Here is a 6,000-nt window from a genome sequence, read left to right as displayed (position 1 = left end):
CTATGACTGTTTGGTTAAATTCTCCTCCAACTTGATTTACAAGTTTGCTGATGACACCAGCGGGTCAGATCTCCAACAACAGACGGAATACGAAAAGAGGTAGCAGCCGAAACCCTACCAGACACTTTGCCCAGTATTTTTAGAAAGTGTATAAAGAAGCAAGAATGGTATATTTTCATCTCTTCTTCACATGCCACTAGCTATATATTCTAGATGTTATTAATTGAATTTAAATTTCCCTGCTGCCATGGTGGGATGTGAATCCATGTTCCCAGGACATTGACATGAACCTCTAGAGTACTCGTCCAATGTCTTTACCACTATGCCACCATCTGCCTTAGAAAGTAATGAATCGCAGTAATTAATTAGTCACAATGTGGTTTGATCCGTGAAGAGCTGAGGTTGGTTTTTACACAAGGTATATGTGGTAAAACTGAAGGCCACCTGTCTAAAATAAAAGCAAAATACTGTGGATTCTGTTCTGGGGAAAGCTCAGCGGGGCTGACAGCATCAGTGCGGAGAGGACGCCGAGACTTTCCGGCCCCGTAGCGGCGAGCCAGCCAAAGGTTCATTAACTTGGCGGGCCACAAAATCCTGTTAAGGTTTACAGTCCAAAGTTCTGAAGAAGAATCATACCGATTCGAAACGTTAACTGTTTCTGTCTCCACAGATGCTGCCAGACCTGTTGAGTTTTTCCTGCATTTTGTTGTAAAGCTGATGTTGTATATTGAGAATTGCAATGAAAATTGCAACATTGAACTCCGCCGTAATAGTGCAACTCTAAATTTAACATAAAGCGACCGATCATTCCCAAAACTGTGGCGAACAGCAACTCGGGTGCAAGGTCCAGTGTCCCGCATGTCAGTGCAGGATTACTGACCTATTCTTGATGTATTTCCAGCCACGAAGCTTCCCCCGTCCCTGTTCCTGTCTGACTGACAACCCCAACTCTGCAGCAACATTCCATCACAGGTCTCAGCCAATAGGACGCCGCAGACCCATGTCGATCAGTGCGGCCTCAGCCAATAGCGTGCGCGGAGGGGATGGATCCCTCACCCCAGGATAGTCAGGCAGATTCCTGTGGGAACTCCCTATTGATCAGCGGGGCTTCTTCAAACAATTCCCTCCATTACAAATCATGTGTCGCTTGTCCCCACCCCCCCAAGGATTGTAGCTAATGTGTACCATAATGTGAGGAAATGTGTTTAAATTGTAAAAGTGTGCTGAAGTTTACATGTTACCCCTCAAAGCATCTGCATTTACTTAAAAAGATACCGAACCATATCAGAATACAAGCAAAAGAACCGACTTCTCAAAACCTTTGAACCGATAGAGGCTAACTCTTGGGAGTTTTTGCATGTATCTGCTTTCATTGCAGCCTGTGTGGAGGCTGCAGTTCAAGACGCCAACAACTGTCTCCTTGTATTTTGACTCTTGTCCCCCACCCCCACCCCCCCCCCCCCCCCCGCAGCCCCTGAAGTGATGGCGAAGAAACCCCGTTGACAAGGCAAACCACATTGGCGGTGAGTCCGTTTTTTAAAGCGTTACAATGGTTTTCTCTCTCTTCCCAGTGATATGGTACTTAAATATATATTCAAAAAATAAGCTGTGCCTAAAACAGAAAATGAACCAAGTAAATAAAAAGGAAACTATTCTCTCTTTGGAAGCAGTTGGTAGATTCTTGCCCGGTGTGACACTCAGATTTCGAATCATTGTGGCAACAGGGAATGTATCATTTTCAGTAATGTATCAGTCTGTGCAGACACGTCAGCCTCTTAGACCCAGATCATAGAGGGAATCATAATAAATAAACAAACGAAATAAAAACTGACAACAGAAGGCGCGTGTCTCCATGCAGAGAGAAGTTCTTTGTATATTGCCACCTCCCTCTCTGGCTGAGCTTTGAGTGGAGGGGGTGTTTCACTCCAACCCTTTTGCTCTTGGAAGGTTGTTTTGCTAAGACGTGCGCGGCTGCCTGGTCTTTTCTATCCCTGCTTTCCCTCCTCCTCCTCCATTCATCAAAGTCCAGCGACTCCCTGAATAGCGGCTTTTCCAATATTTTAGTGTTTTAACAATGTTTTAGCGGAGGGGCAGGAATGACTCACGAAATTGGAAGATCAAATTACAAAATAAAACCTGATTTCATTTGCAAAACACCAGCATGAGAAATCAATGATTGTAACGAGCAATTGGGCTATTCCTCCCCCCAAAAGCAATGCGGTAACTGGATTGAAAATTCCGTCCTTGTTCTCCCCATTTACAGTTGGTGACCTTTAATTATGCGACGGTGTAATAGGAATTGTGATTTCGATTTAAAGCATCTACCACACTAACGGGTTGAAGTGTATCAGACGTGCGGACTTCACCTATATATAGACAAGCTGGGGAATCAAATCACTGCTAACAACCGTGTTGGATAGAAGCAAAAGATGGGCCCTGTAACTTTTTAATTAAACCAGTGCTTTGATCGCTGAAGGGCCAGGATTGTTTTGAAATAAGTAATAAGCTGGAGAAAATACTGTCACAATAATGTTCTGTTGTAATCTTGACAATGAGACCACACCCTAAATTATGATGTACAATAAATATATACTCAAAACAATACATATTGTTGAATTGCTGGGTGAATTTATTAAGTGAATATAAATACTAAATATCTAAAAATAATTACCCCCTTTGCAAAGAATACATATCCCCTTTTCTCTCTCTCTCTCCTCGCCTGAACAAAGTAACAAGATGTCCGCAGGATAAGGTATTCAATGTGGCTTCTCTTGGATCAGATTGACCCGGATTCCGTAGCCCAGTCCGGTTTCAGTGTTCTGTTCGCTCGATATATTGGATTGGAGAGACTCGGGACTGCGAGCTCGCCTTTGCATAGGATGGTATGTGGGAACCGTTCGGGTTTAAATGTTTTGTTGCCCCCCAAATAGGTCATATTATTTCAGTCTGGCCTCTCTTTGGCTAGTGATGGATTGGAGGGGGAGGGAGGAGTTGGAAATCAACGATAGCTAGAATGTATAAATATTTCCCATCGTTATTTTCCTTCTAATTGGGTTAAACTTTTACTGATGTTTAGATTTACATAATTAAGCCCAACTCTTTATTATTCCATACGTTCAAGATTTATTGGATGCGAAGAAATACGTGCAGAGTACAAGAGAAAATAAAAAAGCAGAAATGTGATCACAGGGAAGAGTAGTAACTGACACACACTGCAGACACCAAATATACTTGTAATATATGATACCTGTAATATATTATCTCTGCCAGGTCAACGTCTGCAATCTGTTTGCATAAGAGGGATCCAGGATCAATTATGCCCGTTTGCCTTTGTCATTATATATACAATGCAATTGATTCATTCTCTTTCAGCCCCAAGTGCAGGTAGTGTTTTTTTTAAGAGTCCTGCTGCATAAAACTGGCAATGTTGTACACAGGAAATTTCTATTTCAGTGGGAGAGATTTGTGTGGGCAGAGGTGAAAAATTCAGACAAAGCAAGTATTCCCATTGTTTCAATACACGGTAATGCCCTTCGCAATACACAGTGCTACAACTCTGGCAAATCTGTTTCCCTAATTCTGGCCTCTAATGTTCTCCAGCCCCTTTTGTCCCACCATTAGCAACTGTGCCTTTTGCAGTCTAGACCCTAAACTCTGGAATTCCTTTTCTAAAGTCCTCTGTGACTCTACCTGTAGAATACCTCTACCTGCTCCTTTAAACCTATCTCGTTAAGTGTCCAAAAACTTGGTTAAATAATGTCCTTATGTGGCTTGGTCAAATCTTGTTTGATAGCACTTCTCTGAAACAGCTGGGGATATTCATTGTCTCGTTACTGTGTTTTTATACCTCACAATTTCAACCCCCTCGATCCTGAATGGAGTGATTAGTGTTGGGTTTGATTCTTTTGTTTTTCGGTCTCTATCCAGTATTTCACTCCAGCAAGCATTTTCTATGTATGAATAAATTTTGGCATGAGTATCTGTCAGGTTAACTGGTCCTGACCTCACCTGATGTCCTGATACAAGGTGTACCACTTGTATTCACTGCATAGGTGGAACATGCACTCGTGCCAACCATGGCTTAGTGGTACCGTTCACTTCCCTGAATCAGAAAGGTGTGGGTTCAAGCTCTATCCCAGAGACTTGAGCACATAATCCAGTCTGACACAGCAAGTGAGTAGTGAGGGGATGCTTTACTGCCAGAGCTGTTGCCTTTTGGATGAGGCATTGAATCGATGCTCCAGCTGCCTTTGAAGAAGAACCGGTTTCAGAGGAGTGCCAGCAAACAAAATTTGACACCAAGCCACAACATTATTTAACCAAGCTTTTGGACATTTAATGAGACAGGTTTTAAGGGGCATCTTACAGGGAGATAGAGAGGTGGAGTTACAAGCGACTTTAGGAAAGGAATTCCAAAGCGTAGGGTCTAGACTGGAGAAGGCATACTTTGAAGAAGAACCAGGATGTTGTCCCCACAGCAACAATGTGGTTAAAGGAAAGATGATGTGAACATTTATATTGGTTGTCTGTGGGAGTTTGCAGTGCACAGATTGGCTGCTGCGTTTCTTGTATCACAACAATGACTGCATTTCAAAATTACATAATGTTTGGGACATCCCAAATTGATGAAAAGTGCTATATGAGGAAATGGCTCCAAATCTGTCAGCCACTCTTCAGTGGACAATGCCAATCCTCAAGCTCTTCAATGCAGAGGTCACTGAACACAGATAAGGAATGGGAGCCACAGCTGGTTTGTTTTTCACCCCACATTTCACAGTGTAGGTCTGAGCTGTGCACACACCTGAGAAGATTGGTGAATTCAGCATCTAACCAGCCTGCAATGGCATTTCCAGTTTGCCACTGTCACTATAGGCTGTAAGAAGTCTCACAACACCAGGTTAAAGTCCAACAGGTTTATTTGGTGGCAAATACCATAAGCTTTCGGAGCGCTGCTCCTTCGTCAGATGGAGTGGAAATGTGCTCTCAAACAGGGCACAGAAACTATAGGGTGTCGCATACACCAATCTAGTGATAAGCTGAAGAGAAGCAGGACTGTCTGGATTGAAGAGCTGGTTTCCTAATTGTTAAAAATTCAGAGTAAATGTTTTATTTCATTTAAATCCTTGCATTACATAACAATTGAGGTGGCATTTTAAAAACAAAGCCCTTATTGCCAGTTTTCTTTCGCTCACTATTGGTCCTTGTGCCATATTTTATTACAAATATTGTAATATATACTATACTGTCTGGGTTGAAGAATTGACCACTGCTTGTAATAAATAGCATTATATGACAATTGAGGTTGCATTTTAAAAAAATAATCTTTACTCTTCTTGCTAATTTTCTCCTCTCCAATCTCTTTGCAAGGCTTTTGACTTTTGCTGTTGTTTGGTTTCACGGAACCTGGCAGTTGATATTGACAAGCTAAACAATCACATTCTAGCTTGAGTCTGTTCTAATCTGTTCTGCATTTGGAGTATTGCGTGCAGTTCTGCTCAGAAAGACGTGGAACATTGGAAAGAGTGCAAAGAAGGTTCACCAGGATGTCGCCTGGTCTGGAGGGTGTTGGCTATGAGGAGAGGTTGAATAAACTAGGATTGTTTTCACTGGAAAGACGGAAGCTGAGGGAAGACCTGATAGAGGTCTACAAAATTATGAGAGGCATGGACAGTGTGGTTAGTCAGAGGCTTTTTCCAAGGGTGGATGTGTCAATTACAAGGGGGCAAAGGTGAGAGGGGGAAAGTTTAAGGGAGATGTGCAGGGGAAGTTTTTCACGCAGAGAGTGGTGGGTGCCTGGAACGTGCTGGTAGAAGCTGGCACATTAGCACCATTTAAGAGGTATCTGGATGGATGCATGAATAGGGTAAGTGCAGAAGGTTTGTTTTTTAGTTAGGGCATCATGATCGGCACAGGTTTGGAGGGCCGAAGAGCCTATTCCTGTGCGTATTTTTCTTTGTTCTTTGTGCCTGTGTGGACATCAGGTTACACTTTCAGAAGGGA

General features: G+C 42.6%; 1 protein-coding gene across 2 annotated transcripts in view; it reads left to right on the top strand.

Moving 5' to 3' along the window:
* The first annotated feature begins 1,486 nt into the window (after positions 1-1,486).
* Positions 1,487-6,000, top strand: part of LOC144507046 (BRD4-interacting chromatin-remodeling complex-associated protein-like) — a 135,157-nt gene continuing 130,643 nt past the window's right edge. For both annotated transcript variants that reach the window (XM_078233638.1, XM_078233636.1), the window contains exons 1-2: positions 1,487-1,523; positions 2,730-2,882. The gene's annotated coding sequence lies outside the window, so the exon portion shown is untranslated. The remainder of the gene's footprint in view (positions 1,524-2,729; positions 2,883-6,000) is intronic.

Source organism: Mustelus asterias, chromosome 18 (assembly GCF_964213995.1).
Source record: "Mustelus asterias chromosome 18, sMusAst1.hap1.1, whole genome shotgun sequence".
Lineage (NCBI taxonomy): Eukaryota > Metazoa > Chordata > Chondrichthyes > Carcharhiniformes > Triakidae > Mustelus > Mustelus asterias.
This window is presented reverse-complemented; position numbering and strand designations above follow the sequence as displayed.